We start from the raw sequence: 19,197 nt of genomic DNA, 5'->3' as shown, positions 1-19,197 counted from the left end.
CTACTATTGGCCCTTATCAAGTTAGTTGACGAGGTGTGCTAGAGCTTCATTGGAGGGGCCGTTTACAAAAATTCATAATGTTGAGCAAGGGGGAGTCCCTTGTTTGTACAACATGTTTACATGGCACGAGATATCTGTCTTCCCCAACAAACTTGATTTCCATGCAATTGTAAGTATTATAGGGTAGGAAGGAGATGCTAGATCTTTTGCTTTTATTGATCTTATGATGTATGATGATATGAAGAAAGCATGTAATATTTTCTTTCCAACTTGATAGAAAAGAGACCATTTGATATTTTATTGATTCTATTATTTGGTGGTTGTATATATTTTTCCTTCTAACTTTGTAGAGAGGAGCAACCATTGCAAAGCCTCACTGAAACATTTCAAGCATTCCATGCAGACATTGGTCCAGCTTTGTTTTGTGATAAAACTAGTGTGGAATTTATTAAGGAGAAGATCTTCTTTTATCACTAGTCTTATGTTGTTCCAAAACATGACGGTGGGTTTGGCAGGCTACAAATCATTCCATCTCCTTCCCTCTCATCTATTACTGAATGCTTAGCCCATGATACCACAATAGTTCTATTCATGAAATCAAAGATTCGTTGTGACTTACACAAATCTTTGAAATTGGCCAAGACATCTCAATTGGGTGTGCTCGATTCATTTATTTGCTTCAATTTTTACCTCACAAATACCTACCATGTCCGTCTACAAAAAAGTAACAAAAGTGGACATGGATACCCTACTTGGAGAAAAGTCAAACATTGTAGAGGGGGAGCACAAGAAAGATATTTTCAAGTGCAATATAAAAGAGTCCACTGTGTTGTTGAAGTATGTAAAGCCTCGTGCCACATTATATACCCGTTTCTCCAATGAGCAATGGATGAGAAAGAACAATTGTTGGATTCCACTGCAAGCAGATGAAGAAGTTGTTTTGCCTCTCCAAATATGTGTAACATTGCCCAGTCGTACAATGGAGATTGTAACTGCAAGTACAGATTGGAGCCTCTTCAATATTAGGGAGCATTGTAATGTCATAGAGGTGAGGATATCAGTGAGGCACAATTCAAGGTGAAAAATAGAAAGATTCGAATGCGAATGGAGTCCAAGGTCCTCGTAGAGATAGATTGGGAAATTGATGGTAATGCATTACTTAAAAAACTAAGCATTGCAGGTCTGTATTAGCCCTTTGTTCTTGGGGTAGTTTGTAATTCTTCTTAGATGATTAGAAATCATTGTTTGGTAATCTCAATCCAAATCTTTTGTAAATTAAAATGCGGAAGTGTTTTGATCACAATGTGTCTTGGAATGCATTATTGATAGGGCTTTTTTCCCAAGGGGATAAAAATCTATTCAATACACAAGGAGCTTTTGACCAATCTCTATAAAGCAAAAAAAAAGATTTACTAGATTATTTACTAGAAAGAAATATACATATCTAGTTAAAGTCTAGACTAAAGAAAGTGAGAGTGTCTCTATATAGTTTACCTAGAAAATATTTCACTATACTAGGAAAAAATTTTCTCTACATAGGGATTTCTTAAGAGAACATTGCTATATGGAGAAAATTTCACTATATGGGGAAAACAATCACTATATAGAGAGTCCTTATGAGAATTTTACTATATAGATACAATTTCACTATATAATTCTCTATATAATGAAAGAGTAGAATGAAAATATTTTATATAGATATTTAGCCAAAAATTTTGACTATATTAATAAGATTCACGATGTAGTAAATTCATTCATTGCTTTTAAATGCAATTTCAGACAATTAATACAGTTCTTATATTTATTAATACAACTTTTTTGTTGTAATAAAAATTCACTATATACTAACAACAACTACAAACAAGAGTAAGAAAAAAAATATTTGTATTGCATTCCAAGTTAAGTAAATCATAATAAAAATTAGTAATGCTATTCAACTCCTAGATGAATGTCATTTAGAGATAATCCTTGCCGTCCAATCTTCTTTACAACTACTTTATGTTTCTCCAATAGCCAAGATACTAGATCTTCTCTCATAAGTTTCAAATCATACTCCATATTTTTCCTAACATTATTGCCCATATCTCTTCTCAAAGAATTAAAGCTTGCTTTGAGAAGCTTATATCCATCAAGCTCACTTCGAGTACCAAAGTACTTCATCAAAATTGTCTCTTGATCCTCTTGGTTAAATTCATGTACTTGAAGTGCAAAATGACATGAAGTTAGAAGTTACTTAAATTGATATAATTAATTATTTGAATGAAAATTGTTATAATATATAAAAAGCATACTTGCACTTTGCGCGAGGATACTTTGTCACAACTAACCTAAATTTGGAATCTCGCTCATAGTATATTAACAAAACAATTTAATATTTAATATTTAATTCATAAGCACAAGTTAAGCATTCTACGTTAACAAAGAAAGATAGGTGTTTCCATACCATATATCCTTGATTTCTTCACTCTAGTAGAAGCAACATTTGATGACTATTTCTACAACGTCATCCAACATTTTTGCAAACCTAGCAACATGCTCCAATGGAGATCAATTTGGTCCAAATATCTACTCCTTGCAAACTCTCCACGAAAGCAATAGAGTTCTCACAACTTCCATGTTCTCCTTTGACCATCCATTGTTATGACTGAAGTTTCTACCAAGGGAAGAGGCTATATTTGCTTGGAGACTATGCATTATATGACTAACTTTGGTAAACATTATGCCAGGGGAATCGAAGACCGTCCCAAGATGTCGGAGTGCTCTTGAGGCTAGATTGCTTGGAGACTATGCATTGTATGACTAACTCTCGTACACATTTTGCCAAGGGAATTGTAGACCACGCCAAGACACCCGAGTGCTCCTAAGGCTAGACTTCTTGGAGACTATGCATTGTATGGTTAGCTCTTGTAAACATTCTGTCAAGGGAATCATAGAGCATGCCAAGATGACAGAGTGCTCTTGAGGCTAAATTTCTTGGAGACTATGCATTATATGGCTAACTCTCGTAAACATTCTGCCAGGGAAATTGTAGACCATGCCAAGATGCCGGAGTGTTCATGAGGCTAGACTGCTTGGAGACTATGCATTGTATGACTAACTCTTGTACACATTCTTCCAGGGGAATTGCAGACCACGCTAAGATGCCAGAGTGCTCCTGAGGCTAGATTGCTTAGAGACTATGCATTGTATTACTGACTCTCATAAACATTCTACCAAGGGAATTGTAGACCGTGCCAAGATGCGGGAGTGCTCTTGAGGCTAGATTGCTTGGAGACTATGCATTATATGACTGACTCTTGTAAACATTCTGCTAATGGAATTGCAAACCATGCCAAGATGTCAGAGTGCTCCTGAGGCTAGACTGCTTGGAGACTATGCATTGTATGACTAACTCTCGTACACATTCTGCTAGGGGAATTGCAGACCATGCTAAGATGTCGGAGTGCTCCTGAGGCTAGACAGCTTGGAGACTATGCATTGTATGAGTAACTCTCGTAAACATTCTGCCAGGGGAATTGTAGACCGTGCCAAGATTCTGGAGTGCTCATGAGGCAAGCCAAGATTCTGGAGTGCTCATGAGGCTAGATTGCTTGGAGACTATGCCTTACTCTCGTAAACATTCTGCTAGGGGAATTGCAGACTATGCCAAGACGCCAGAGTGCTCCCAAGACTAGACAACTTGGATACTATGAATTGTATAACTATCTCTTGTACACATTCTACTAGGGGAATTGCAAACCATGCCAAGATGCCGTAGTGCTTCTGAGTCTAGATTTCTTGGAGGCTATGCATTATATGACTAACTCTTGTAAACATTCTTCTAGGGGAATTGCAGGCCATGCCAAGATGCTGGGCTGCTCCTGAGGCTACATTGCTTGGAGACTATGGATTATATGACTAACTCTCATAAACATTCTGCCAGGGGAATTGCAAACTGTGCCAAGATGGCAAGTATATAAATTGACTTGAGAGGCTCACTCCTTGAGGCCTTGTAGTCCCCACCTGACCACGTGGTAGGCATCCATTGGCCTAGGCATTCTTGGCTCTACCCAGACCTATTCCACGCCATCTTTTTTGGGCTCAGAATTGTTTCAAAATAGGCGCCTTGTGCTTACATACATCCCACCTTCGTTCATGACCTATTGCTATCCTAAGGGACCTCTTTTAGACCCGTATAGCCTTGCACAGGAAGTGGCACCTTCCTAGATGGCCATGTAGGCTCCACCATGCTGACATTAGATCCCATGCCACCAAACCTAGATAGATCTGCTCCAAATTGCTATTGATGTCATCACATTTGTTCTGTACTGTTTCAACCCTCCCAAGAGTTTCTAACCTACCGGGTATGATCTAAGGTGTGTTGCCCACATGGCCGAAATTGATTAAGGATCACAAGCACAAGTTTGAGGCACTTTATGAGCAAAATCCTAGTAGAGGCCAACAACTAGCACTCTACAAGCAACATCCTAGAAATGCCTTACTGATTTGAGGAAAATTTGTTTAAAATATAAAATTTTCCATGGTAATTGAAGTAGAAACAAGCCTAAAAGTGTCACCAAGACCTAGTACCATGCAAAGGCCCACTCCAATTTTCTTATCACCAAAATCACAACGTGTTGTTAGCAAAAGAGTACAATAGTAGCTTGTTGATGGTCCCTGTGGTTGCATCAACACCAGGTACCAATCTCTGTAATCCACATTTTCAAAGAATTTCCAAAATAATGGGCAAAAATAATTTAATGTTCTTGACCTTGTTGCTGGTTAGGAGAAGAATCTATGTTAAACGAGGGCTATGTACTAGAGGTTGAAGGTTGTATAGGAGGAACTGAGAGAGACAAAGAAGATGAAGATAAAATCTTCCATTCTAAGTCAACATATTGATGATAGATGCTACTGTTCTCTCTTCTAATGCTTTATATGCATGTGTTGCCTCAAGATCTCTTCATCCCACCAAGGGCAGTGAGCCAAAGTGGCTCCTAGTTATAGGTGAGGGAGGGGTAGAGAAAGCTGACTAATGTTGGCCTTGCTGACCTAGATCTAGGACTAACCTAGCCCTTATTCACCCAAGCAAACCTGCTGCAGAGCCAACAAGCTGGCTAACCCTCTTCCTGTAGTAAACCAGGCCCTAGGGAGTCAGATCTAGCCCTTGTCCAAGTCTTCTAGATAGGCCTTCTCTAGCCCATAAACCTCCATGAGCCAGGCCATTAGCCTTCCATGGCTGGGCATTCATCTGCCACATATGGCAATCATGCTTGTTCCCCATATGACACACCATAGGTAGCCCTTAGGTAGTAGACAACCATGTGGCTATGTGCAATGCCTGTGTGGCATCTACATCAGTCTTCAAAAAGAATCTAAGGAGCATCCAAGGTTGTCAAGCCCTATTGCGCTCCCTCTTTGTAGACTCACACTTAGGGCATGGAGCCTTTTGTTGCCATTCAATGACCACCATTGGACCCACATCCTTATGGCCAAGATACTACTCCCTTGGAAAAAACACTCGAGCATACTAAAGATGTCCTTAGTTGTTGAGTTGTACACCCACATGCCTTGCTGTCCTATTACAGCTCCTTAATCAAGTGGCACTGAACCTCCATGTGCTCCATCCAAACAGCGTCCATCTAATATTCTCCATTTGAGCCTGAGAGGAGCATAGATGCAGCTCTAAGCTTCATCAAAGATGCATCAACTATTTGATATAACACCATCAAGAAAACTTGTCCTAAACTATCTTAATGCCTAGGATCCCAATCCCCACTCAGACCCACATTATCCACCAAATTTAGTACTGCCATGCTAAGTCACATATCTGGTAGAATCTCTAAACTACATAAGTAATTTGTAATCTTGGCTAGATCTAAGGCTCAAGCTATTATCAAACCTCCTACTCTCTCCTGCTACTACATGCCTATCAAGGGAGATCTTGATTGGCTTATGGAGGAACCCTACCATGGCTTTGTCATCAGCACCTTAGCTACACCTCTATGCTTATTGATTGAGCTCTCCACATGTGATAAGGGCTCCTTCTACTTCTTGGTGTCTTTGCTGCACCATGCTGCTGCCATTATCTGCCTCCTCTAGTGCGTAGGCCTGCACTCCTAAAGGGTTGATATGTAGGTCTGATAGTTCTACTTCTGCCCCCATAATGAGAACTATATATAGCTAATTGCTCGCTGATGTGGCTATGTCATTGCTAATGTGGCCATGATTAACATTTTCCAAGTTCAGCTCTTTGATAATGTGATCCATCCCATTTGGAATCATCCATGCTCCATATGAGCCAAACTGGGTAACTAGTCCATGATGTTGCCCTCCAAGTGGTAGTGACCATCTAATTGATATGTCTGTGTATCTCCATGTGTAGCCTTGTGGCTTTTTGACCATGTAAATGGTACCCAATAGAAATAATATATTGCATGAGACTTAAATTATGCAATTTTAAGGTTCAAGAGGGCCAGCAAAGGCCCCTTATATAGGGCTGCCTACATAAAGTCAGCCAGGGGGAGGCCAGGGGGGATCAGTACAAATCCCCCTACGGGTTGGTCCAGTTTTGGAGGGCTCAGTCCCTATAAAAGGGAGGGTCTTATGTCCTCATAATATCATCTTTTGGAGCAGACTTTGAGGTGCAGAAAGGAGTAGTGCCAGTAGCAACAATTGGGCCTCATCCTAGATGTGAACTTGGTTGGAGACCTATAGACTTAGCTCACTCATTGGCAGCTCACCTAGGCTGTCTTGGAGATAGCAATGTAGAAGAGATGTAGACGGAGAGTCTACATACATCTAAACCTCCCCATTCATTCTATCTTTTCATCAATTTGCTCAGGTCCTTTAATTGCATCAGTAAATAAAATCCTTAGGTATGATGCCAAAACCATAATAGCTGGATGACAGCTATCCTTATGTACTCTAGTTCATGGCTCAGTTAGTATGCCACCTTAGTTAGCTGAGGACAATAAGCTTAGTGGCCTCAAGTCCCATGATTGGCACAAGGTCTTACAGGTATTCTAAGTAGAATTAGTGTACCGATAATCGTGATGCGTTAGCATAATTATTATTATGTTATATTGTTGACATGACTTCATTGTTGCTTTGATAGTTCATCCTCCCAATTACAATAAAAGGGTGCTTACAAGAAGATGTTAGAAATGCTATATTCAAGATCTGTGGAATTGTGAGGTATGCTTACTATCAAATCGCATTATATATTTTCTTCATGAACATGTGAAATAGGTGGATACCTCAAATATCTTACATATGCATGGACATGTGAAATAGGTGGATATCTCAAAAAGAGATCTCTATATCGAGCATCGAGAAGGCTAGGGTGGAATCCATCGAAGCCATATGCTTGCTTGAGAAGCACTTTCCCTCGAGCATTATGACAACTCAAGTCCACTTGCTTGTGCACATAGTCAATGAGGTGGCTATAGTAGGTACCGTTCATAGTCGATGGATGTTTTTTCTCGAGCGGTTTATGAAAACTTTAAAGGGGTTTGTAAGACAAAGAGCAAGACTGCAAGCAAGCATGGCAGAGGGATGGCTTGTGCAAGAGTCATTAGTATATATCACAAAGTTTCTTGCATCCACGGATCCTGATATGCTGCAAGCTTGGCACAACAAGGATGATGATCGCATCGTTGGCGAGGTTCCCCAAGGAAAAGGGATTGAAAGAAAGATGAGCGAAGAGCAAATGGAGAAATTCAATAAGTTTTGTATCCTCAATAGCCCTGAGATGCAGAAGTGGATTGAGAGATATGAAGTGGCCAAAGCAGAAAGAATAAATGCAAGGACGCGATTCAGAGTAATATACAGGCGATCACAACCATATCCACGAGATCTGGCTCTTCTCCATACTCACATGTCACTTGATTGGCTACAACTGGCTCTACGTAAAGCCGAACGTGATGGAGAGACAATAAATGAGCGTGAGCGAGAGTTATCATCTGGATGTATGGTGCATGTAAGTTTCTTACCTCTTGATGTAATTAAGTAATTATTTGTGGCAATATATGTTATAAAATAGATGCATCTTCATTGTTTTAATGATGCTCTTTTATAGTACAAAAAGTACAGTGCATTATGGTCATATGGACGACATTTTTGCATGGAACGCATCGATTCAAAGAGAGTCACGTATGATTGTGGAGTCATGGCTAACTTCACACAAGATAGCTGAGCAAGTGCTTCAGATACCAATCTTCTCTCCTCACAGTTGGATTATTGTGGAACCATACTCGACATCTATGAAATTGATTTCAGACGATTTACTATTTTCATTCTTGATGTAAAATGGTTTAGAACTACTTACAACGGTCCCCATGCGACAGTGAGAAAACATAGTAGCGGTCTCTTTGCAATAGACTCCACCAAACATTGGACCGATGAAAGTGATACTTTTGTTCTTCCCGAGCACTGTGAGCAAGTGCATACTAATGATTTAATTAGTCGAAGCTTTCATTTTTAAAGTCCATTGATACATGTACTTGAGCATAATTTCATATATATAATTGACGACATTTGGCACCCATCTTCAATATAGGTGGTTTTTCATCCGGATCGTTCTGATCCAAGATGGTGGTATGTGATCCAAGTTGCACCATGAAGTAAGCAAATTTTTGAAGATCGAGATGTGGATATAGAGATGCCACTACCAATGCCGGATCCAATTGATGAATCTAGCGAAGAAGATGTAGATCACCATATGAGCCAAGAGGAAGATGCGCATAATGACATCGCACGGGAGGAGGATGGAGATCACGATATTGACGAAGAAGACAACAATCATCAAGATCAATCACCACACTTAAGCTTTATTGAAGAAGATGATCAAATACTTTTAGGTGAACGTATGATCCTAGAGTATGATGATGATATAGGAGATCAACTCGCTATAGAGTTGGAGATAGACTTGCTTGGTGCCTTAGACTTGGCTCAAGATGGAAACAGTTGATGTAAATGCTCTTATTTGATTTTTCTCATCTTAAACTTGGACATGAATATATGAGCTTCAAAGGCTTGATGTACATGCTCTCATTTTTTAATTCTCTATGAGCTTAAACATGTATGAAAATTTAAAAAAATTTGTCATTGGAAAAAACTAACTTCTAATGCCTAAAAAAAAAAAAAAACCTCTCTGTAAAAACGTCGCTATAATATTTTGTATCAATGTCGCTATATAGCGACTTTTAGCAACAGTCGCTATATAGCGACGATTTAGGAAACCCGCTTTTCATACCGACGATTAACGCTAAGTGGGCACTAAACGTCGGTACATAAACGTCGCAATAGGATCTGTGTGTAGTAGGTGGATATCTCAAAAAGAGATCTCTATATCGAGCATCGAGAAGGCTAGGGTGGAATCCATCGAAGCCGTACGCTTGCTTGAGAAGCACTTTCCCTCGAGCATTATGACAACTCAAGTCCACTTGCTTGTGCACATAGTCGATGAGGTGGCTATAGTAGGTACCGTTCATAGTCGATGGATGTTTTTTCTCGAGCGGTTTATGAAAACTTTAAAGGGGTTTGTAAGACAAAGAGCAAGACTGCAAGCAAGCATGGTAGAGGGATGGCTTGTGCAAGAGTCATTAGTATATATCACAAAGTTTCTTGCATCCACGGATCCTGATATGCCGCAAGCTTGGCACAACAAGGTTGATGATCGCATCGTTGGCAAGGTTCCCCAAGGAAAAGGGATTGAAAGAAAGATGAGCAAAGAGCAAATGGAGAAATTCAATAAGTTTTGTATCCTCAATAGCCCTGAGATGCAGAAGTGGATTGAGATATATAAAGTGGCCAAAGCAGAAAGAATAAATGCAAGGACGAGATTCAAAGTAATATACAGGCGATCACAACCATATCCACGAGATCTGGCTCTTCTCCATACTCACATGTCACTTGATTGGCTACAACTGGCTCTACGTAAAGCCGAACGTGATGAAGAGACAATAAATGAGCGTGAGCGAGAGTTATCATCTGGATGTATGGTGCATGTAAGTTTCTTACCTCTTGATGTAATTAAGTAATTATTTGTGGCAATATATGTTATAAAATAGATGCATCTTCATTGTTTTAATGATGCTCTTTTACAGTACAAAAAGTACAGTGCATTATGGTCATATGGACGACATTTTTGCATGGAACGCATCGATTCAAAGAGAGTCACATATGATTGTGGAGTCATGGCTAACTTCACACAAGATAGCCGAGCAAGTGCTTCACATACCAATCTTCTCTCCTCACAGTTGGATTATTGTGGAACCATACTTGACATCTATGAAATTGATTTCAGACGATTTACTATTTTCATTCTTGATGTAAAATGGTTTAGAACTACTTACAACGGTCCCCATGCGATAGTGAGAAAAGATAGTAGCGGTCTCTTTGCAATAGACTCCACCAAACATTGGACCGATGAAAGTGATACTTTTGTTCTTCCCGAGCACTGTGAACAAGTGCATACTAATGATTTAATTAGTCGAAGCTTTCGTTTTTAAAGTCCATTGATACATGTACTTGAGCATAATTTCATATATATAATTGACGACATTTGGCACCCATCTTCAATATAGGTGGTTTTTCATCCGGATCGTTCTGATCCAAGATGGTGGTATGTGATCCAAGTTGCACCATGAAGGAAGCAAATTTTTGAAGATCGAGATGTGGATATGGAGATGCCACTACCAATGCTGGATCCAATTGATGAATCTAGCGAAGAAGATGTAGATCACCATATGAGCCAAGAGGAAGATGCGCATAATGACATCGCACGGGAGGAGGATGGAGATCACGATATTGACGAAGAAGACAACAATCATCAAGATCAATCACCACACTTAAGCTTTATTGAAGAAGATGATCAAATACTTTTAGGTGAACGTATGATCCTAGAGTACGATGATGATATATAGGAGATCAACTCGGTATAGAGTTGGAGATAGACTTGCTTGGTGCCTTAGACTTGGCTCAAGATGAAACAGTTGATGTAAATGCTCTTATTTGATTTTTCTCATCTTAAACTTGGACATGAATATATGAGCTTCAAAGGCTTGATGTACATGCTCTCATTTTTTTATTCTCTATGAGCTTAAACATGTATGAAAATTTAAAAAAATTTGTCATTGGAAAAAACTAACTTTTAATGCCTTTTAAAAAAAAAAAACCTCTCTGTAAAAACGTCGCTATAATATTTTGTATCAATGTCGCTATATAGCGACTTTTAGCAACAGTCGCTATATAGCGACGATTTAGGAAACCCGCTTTTCATACCGACGATTAACGCTAAGTGGGTGCTAAACATCGGTACGTAAACGTCGCAATAGGATCTGTGTGTAGTAGTGTATATTCTTGACCAAGCACTGATGTTCATACAATGAAATATAGGACAATTTGTATGTCCCTTAATAACTCAGTGCAATTGCTAAGAGTGGACAGAATGCTAGTATCCCTCACTATTGTAAAGGCAAATAATGGTATTTTGCATCCTGTAAGTTCTCCCTCTGTTTCATATCATCTCACTATTGAGCGATGATATTGGGACCATTAACTTGAATAAAATTTCTCATATTATGGTATTTAGAGTCTGTCCATGTTTGTCTAGTAGCGCAATGACAACTAGCAAGTAAATTGTGGTAGGTCTACAAATTTGACAATTACTCGTTTTGAGTCATCATTCACCAGAGTACCTTCACACACCTTTGGAAAAGTAAAGCTATTTAGAACGAGATAAGAGCCAAGTGTTATATTTATTTTCCCTTATGCCTTTTTCTTTGGAATGTGAAAGGGTGCCTTTTTTTTGCTTTGTGGGTGCTATAGAAATAACCAGATGATTCTTTGATAGAAACTACTATACAAATAATAGAGTTCCCCGTCCCTAGTGTGTTCTTTGAGTAGCAAGGGTTAATGGCCTCATACCATTCTCTTCCTCAACTTGCCTTATATTTCATGGCAGTGCTTTAGTTCAAAGCCCGAACTTTACAGTTTTCCCCTAGAAGTAGCTACCCCGATGGTAGTGCTTTAGTTCAAAGCCCAAGCTTTACACTAATTCCACAAAAGTAGCAGCTAGGGCTAAGTGTTATGCAAGAGCAATGTGGCATAAAAGAATTTTTGACTGACATATTGGATGCTCATGTACAACATCCCCTCAACACTCTTCCAGATCAAGACAACTTGGAAATATTAAATGCTTAATAGTATCCTTCCGAAGTAGAGGGAGACTAGGTGTCTGAGACCACACATGCAGGTGGAGCAAGCTTTCTAGGACACAGGATGGGTGGATAAGGATCATCAAAAGGATTTGGGTCAAATTGTCGAAGCTGTTCTAGGTCACATTGTCCAAGCTGTTTTATGTCGGATTGTCCAAGCTTATCCACCTTGGAGATTTGAATACTATATTTATCTTTTGCTAAAGAAGGGGTGGGATTAGTCTCTGGTAGTTTGTCAGAGTCAAACAAATGGTAGCTTGTTGATTGATCCTAGAAGCTAAGGAGAAATCAATGCAAAACTTGGGTAGTTCGGAAATACAATTTGCAATCAATGCCAAGTATATCATAGCTGAGCTTGCAAAAGTAGCATATAATCACCACAAGTCATACTTCCAGTGCCTGCTTTTGAGGAGGGGGATTCTAATCAATCGGAGTCCACAAAAGAATTGAAGCAGTCCAAACTGATGTCATCTCCTACTGTAGCACATTTCCTTCACAAAGCTGCACAAGAGATATGTAGGTTTCTTGTTTATCCAGTCTTAGCTGGTTTCCTAGTGGATAAAATTTCTAGAGCTAAATGCTCCTTTCAAGCAACGCATGTACCTTGTCGGTGTTTGAAAAGAGGCAATGTCTACCTTGACCATTGTCTCCTCCCTTGTAGAGAGGATCCACGTTGCTTTTGGGAGGACAACTTTTCCCGAAGCATGCACCTGGGGCCACAAACGAGACATCCTATTCATAGCACGCAAGTCTTCTCGCACTCCTCTCGAGTCCTTGGAACCAACCAAGTGTGCCCAAATAGTAGCCCCCACATTCTTGAAGATATGCATGGGATCCAAGAGATGATTGATTTGTAACTGACCCCAATAAGGAAGCTCGTGAAAGATCGATAGTCTCTTCATACCAAGAGGAGTTTCCTCTCCATTCGCCCTCCAAGCTTGAATCCAGTCACTTGCCTTCAAATATGATGGTGGTGGATCAAGCTGACCTCCACGTGCGAGATGGTCGAGCGGAAGGTATCGAGCATGACCTTCATAAACATTTTTCCTCATATGTTTGGAGTAGCGTGCAAGCGATTTTAGAGCTGGTCCACAAATAGGACAAGCATGGTACCCACTTGTAACAAGTCCTGCACGCGTGCATGAATGTGTTAGTACAAAAGACATGCGTGCAAAAGAGAGTAAAAAAAGCATAATCCCTCATTGTACATGTAAAGACACAACCATGTACCTGCGCACTCTCCATATCCTAGGTAGTCATGCATGGTCCACATCAAGATACCCCTGACCAAAATATCATTGGTATGTCTAGGAGCTCTGGAAATATCAAAGACCTGCACTCCTCTCCATAATATCTGTAACTCCTCTATCAAAGGTGCCATGTACACGTCCATGTTTTTTGCCTTGTACTTTCCTGGCACAAGTAGTGCAAGCATGAGGTGTCCCTTTTTTATTGTTAGCCATGGTGGGATATTGTAATTCACCATGACTATGGGCCATGTCGACCAAGATGTCAAGCGTAACCCGAAAGGATTCACGCCGTCCATGGCTAGCCCAAGATGTAAGTTGCGTGGCTCCCTTGCAAAGTCCGGCCACTGATTATCTATGTGCTTCCAAGCTGCACAATCTGCGGGAATCCTCAATGTGTGATCAGTGGACCGATGAGATGCATGCCATGTCATCACCTCCGCTATGGATTTGCATCGGAACATGTGTTGTATTCTTGCAATGATGGGAAAGTGTCTCAAGACCTTTACCGGTATCCGCTCACCCTACAAGTCATCTCTATATCGTTGTTCCCCACACTTTGGACAACTAGCCAAATCTCCATGCTCATGACGAAAGAGAATACAATCATTACGGCAAGCATGGATGGTATCATAATCCATACCCACCGTTGTTAGCATCTTTTTCGTTTCATCTCTTGATGCGGGCATGGTATTTGGTGCAGGTAACATCTCCTGGAGTAACCTATGACAAAGACACCATACAAATGATGATTCTCAAAACAAACAATATCCAAATAATGAGTCAAATTAATGCAAGGGCTAACCTCATTAAGGCCGAGACACTTGTATCCGACCACCCATACTGTACTTGTAGATTCAAGATTGAGAGACAAGCACGTAGTTTAGACATCCTAGCACCCTCGTACAATTGTGTTGATTGCAACTCTCGCATTTTGACCTCAGACCCTGACATCACGTGTACGTGGGATGTAGTGCCCCTAAAAATGGAATCCATCATGTCGATCATACCCTCGTCGTCATCCGGGATATAGTCTTGCTGAAAGTGAGAAGGTATATGTGTACCCTCGTCACCCTCCTCATCCTGTTTTAAGATTTTGTGTAAATATAAGATCTTCTATTTCCTGGTATACAATAAGATTGCGAACTTAAATAGCTTTGACTTACCGATGGTCCATCAACATGTGCAACACCAACGGGGGGTACTGGTTCTGGCTCCTCCCCATACATCCGCAAGTGGCGCATGATAATACGACGTTGATGTCGTACTTCTCACTTGCAAAATGAGTGCAATGATAGTATAATCTCTCCGTAAGCCACTTCGTGCTCTCGAGCGTTGGCGCATCATCGGACGATCGTCCCTTCCATCTACACTTATAAAATCACAACATAAGCATGAAGAAGAGATATTAACAGTTATAAGCTAGCATGTTTGAGCTTCTTTTGATGCTACATAAAAAAAGTGACTGTAAGCGTCGCTATATAGCGACCTTTTTCTCTATTCCATCACTATATAGCAATGTTTTTAATTAAAAACATCACTATATAGCGACGAATAAGCGTCGCTATATAGCGATGCTGTGGGTTAAAACCCGAAACGCTAATCGCGTGGTGTTTTCTTCATCCTATTCCCTAATCTGTCAAGTAAGCAAGCCAATATCTCCTCCCACCTATTTTCGATGACCTCCCACCTATTTCAAGCAACCTTCCACTCTATTTTCCACTCCTCACCCTTATCCTACCTCTTGTACTCCCTCTCTATCCTTTTCCCTCTTTGGTTTCTTGAAAGGAAGTTCTTCAAGAGGTGAGTTTGTTTCAACAATGCAGGTTGTTTGTTTGTTAGCTTTAGTTTTGTGAGTGTTTCTTCTTGTATTGCTAAACCTGTACACTAATTTTCATGCTTGTTTTGAAAGGATTGAAACAAAAAACGAGATTTCAAGAAAGAAGAAAACTCACCTCTTTTTTCTGTATTTCTCTTCCTTCTCTTTCTCCTTGTCTCCTCAATCTCCTCCTTTCCTTGTCTCCTCAATCTCCTCCCTTCAAGAAGTTGCTTTTGTAATCTCCTCCTTCCACTAACATCTTATTTGAAAAAATGGGTTGTTTTCTCTCTTTTGTAGGGCCAGTCCACTACACCAAGCGGGACATACTATTTCAGGTAAGTGCTTCCTCTTTTTTCCATTTATTATTTTTGTTATTTGCATTGGCTTGCAGCTAGCTACAGTGATGGGCGTAGGAACCCTCTCTTCCCCTCAAACTCTTTCCTTCTTCCCCCTTCTCTTATTCTCTTTTTTTCCCCTTCTCTTTTTTCCCTCTTCTCTTATTCTCTCTTTCCCCCTTCTCTATTTCCCCCTTCTCTCTTTTCCCTTCTCTCTTTCCTTTCCCTCTTATTCTCTATTTCTGCATAGCATGAGAGCATGAGCTTCTCTCTTTCCCTTCTTTATTTCCCCCTTCTCTCATTCTCTATTTCCCCCTTCTCTCTCATTCGCATAAGCTCATGCTCATGCATGAGCATGAGCTTATGCTTAAGTTTCCCCCTTGTCTATTTCCCCTTCTCTCATTCTCTATTTCCGCATAAGCTTATGCTTATGCTTCTCTTATTCCCCCTCATCTCTTTCCCCCTTCTCTATTTCCCCCTTCTCTCATTCGCATAAGCTCATGCTCATGCATGAGCATAAGCATGAGCTTACGCTTATGCTTATGCTTATTCGCATAAGCTCATGCTCATGCATGAGCTTATGCTTATTCGCATAAGCTCATGCTCATGCTCATGCATGAGCTTATGCTTATTCGCATAAGCTCATGCTTATGCTCATGCATGAGCATGAGCTTATGCTTAAGTTTCCCCCTTCTCGAAGCTCATGCATAAGCATAAGCTTATGCGGAAATAGAGAAATAGAGAAGGGGGAAACTTAAGCATAAGCTCATGCTCATGCATGAGCATAAGCATGAGCTTATGCGGAAACAGAGAATGAGCATAAGCTTATGCGGAAATAGAGAAATAGAGAAGGGGGAAACTTAAGCATAAGCTCATGCTCATGCATGAGCATAAGCATGAGCTTATGCAGAAATAGAGAATGAGAGAAGCATAAGCTGTGGAAATAGAGAATGAGAGAAGCATAAGCTGCGGAAATAGAGAATGATGCTTATGCTTCTCTCATTCTCTATTTCCGCATAAGCTGCGGAAATAGAGAATGATGCTTATGCTTCTCTCATTCTCTATTTCTGCATAAGCTCATTCTCTATTTCCGCATAAGCTCATTCTCTATTTCCGCATAAGCTCATGCTTATGCTTCTCTCATTCCCCCTTCTCTATTTCCGCATAAGCTCATGCTTATGCTTCTCTCTTTCCCCCTTCTCTATTTCCCCCTTCTCTCATTCGCATAAGCTCATGCTCATGCATGTGCATAAGCATGAGCTTATGCTTATGCTTATGCTTAAGTTTCCCCCTTCTCTATTTCCACATAAGCTCATGCTTATGCTTCTCTCTTTCCCCCTTCTCTCATTCTCTATTTCCGCATAAGCATAACATGAGCTTATACGGAAATAGAGAATGAGAGAAGCATAAGCATAAGCTCATGCGGAAAGCTTCTCTCCTTCTCTATTTTCGCATAAGCTCATTCTCGCATGAGCTTATGCAGAAATAGAGAATGAGAGAAGCATAAGCTCATGCATAAGCATAAGCTTATGCAGAAATAGAGAATGAGAGAAGGGGGAAATAGAGAATGAGCTTATGCGGAAATAGAGAATGAGAGAAGCATAAGCTCTTCTCTATTTCCACATAAGCTCATTCTCTATTTCCGCATAAGCTTATGCTTCTCTCATTCCCCCTCATCTCTTTCCCCCTTCTCTATTTCCCCCTTCTCTCATTCGCATAAGCTCATGCTCATGCTCATGCTTATGCTTAAGCATAAGCATAAGCATAAGCTCATGCTTATGCTCATGCTTATGCTTAAGTTTCCCCCTTCTTTATTTCTCTATTTCCGCATAAGCTTATGCTTAGCTTCTCTCATTCTCTATTTCCGCATAAGCTCATGCTTATGCTTCTCTCATTCCCCCTTCTCTATTTCTGCATAAGCTCATGCTTATGCTTCTCTCTTTCCCCCTTCTCTATTTCCCCCTTCTTTCATTCTCTATTTCTGCATAAGCTTATGCTTATGTGGAAATAGAGAATGATTCTCTCATTCTCTATTTCCGCATAAGCTCATTCTCTATTTCCGATAAGCTTATGCTTATGTTTCTCTCATTCCCCCTCATCTCTTTCCCCCTTCTCTATTTCCCCCTTCTCTCATTCTATATTTCCGCATAAGCATAAGCATGAGCTTATTCTCTCTAACTCTTATTCTCTATTTCCCTCTTCTTCCTCTTCTCTTTCCTTTCCCTCTTCTTTCCCTCTTTCCTTTCCCTCTTCTTTCTTCTTGCCTATGCCTATGCTTATGTTTGTTTTTTTGTTTTTTGTTTTCGTGTTTGTGTCTATGTTAGACATGGGATGACGTCGCTCATTCGATGAGTACGGACAACCTCGCAGGAGAAGAGCTCATGATCTTTATGCTCTAGAGGACTTTGATTCCTCTTAGGCGACTACCTCGAGGACTACCCCTGGTCCGACTCCTCTCGGACCTAGCACTACGACTACCCCTGGTCCGACTCCTCTTCCACATAGCACTGCAACTACCCCTCGGGGAACTCCTTTGCTAGCCGCGCATGGCTTTGTCGGGAGTCCCGACGAGTTTGTAGCATAGATGAGCAATGAGGAGGCAGTGAGATTCTTCTCTCTGCTATCTCAGAGGACCTCAGCAATTCCCTCCCCCACACCGACGGGTGGACATACTGCCCAGCCATCCCCTCGCACCCCTTCGACCGTAAGATCATCACCTGTGCATGCCTCTCGCAAGGGAAGGAAGAGTAGGATGGGCGGCTCATGTTGTGCTGACTCAGGAGATGTAGACGAGTCAGCACACTCACGCTCCTTTAGGTCTCCACTTGGTCTGGAGGCACAGTATCAATCAGGTCCCTTTCCCTCTCCTACTCCCACTGCTACTCCTCACTCCAGAAGCGCTCGCACAGGTTCCACTCCTTCAGACTCTGCTACCGTCAGTCCTCCTTACTCATCAAGGGATCTCTCCTATCAAATCACATCTGCCGGAGAGATAATAGAAGATAAATAGGGCAAAGCAGTGATGGCCGCCGTGAGGAGATTGATGAGTCATCACTTCAAGAGCGGCATAAATACCGATTGGCGGTATCAAGATGCCCAAAAGAAGCAGGCGGTGATCTATGAGTTAAAACAAAGATACCCTAATCTGCCAAATCTGGAGTTCAATGACGATTATATGCGAGAGCATTATGGGTTTGGTCTTGAAGCATCATAGATCGACCTTGTGTACTTCCATCACAAAGGGGTTAGCTAAACCCAGCTGGGCAGACAAAGCTGATTGGAAGTACTTCAAGAAGCAACATAGGGACCATTCCAAAATGTTCGAGGGTCAGAGGAGGGCTGCGAAGAGACGGCTGGACATCGTAGGTACTTCGCACTTTGGTGCAAGTGGACGGTATGCATTCGAGGCAACCGTGGTAAGTCTACTTCTTCTCATTTAATGTATTGTTCTATTTGTTTTACTACATATTACATGCACTTTAGCTAACTCTAACTCTCGTAAATTGGATCCACAGCAAGCTGCGATGGGTCGTCTTCCTACAGATGCAGAGACGCGACGCTCATTTCGGATAGGAACAAAGCCGTGGTTCATTGAG

This window comes from Dipteris shenzhenensis, chromosome 11 (genome assembly GCF_047967505.1).
Source record: "Dipteris shenzhenensis isolate YYH24624 ecotype China chromosome 11, Dip_SZ_1.0, whole genome shotgun sequence".
Classification (NCBI taxonomy): domain Eukaryota; kingdom Viridiplantae; phylum Streptophyta; class Polypodiopsida; order Gleicheniales; family Dipteridaceae; genus Dipteris; species Dipteris shenzhenensis.
This window is presented reverse-complemented; position numbering follows the sequence as displayed.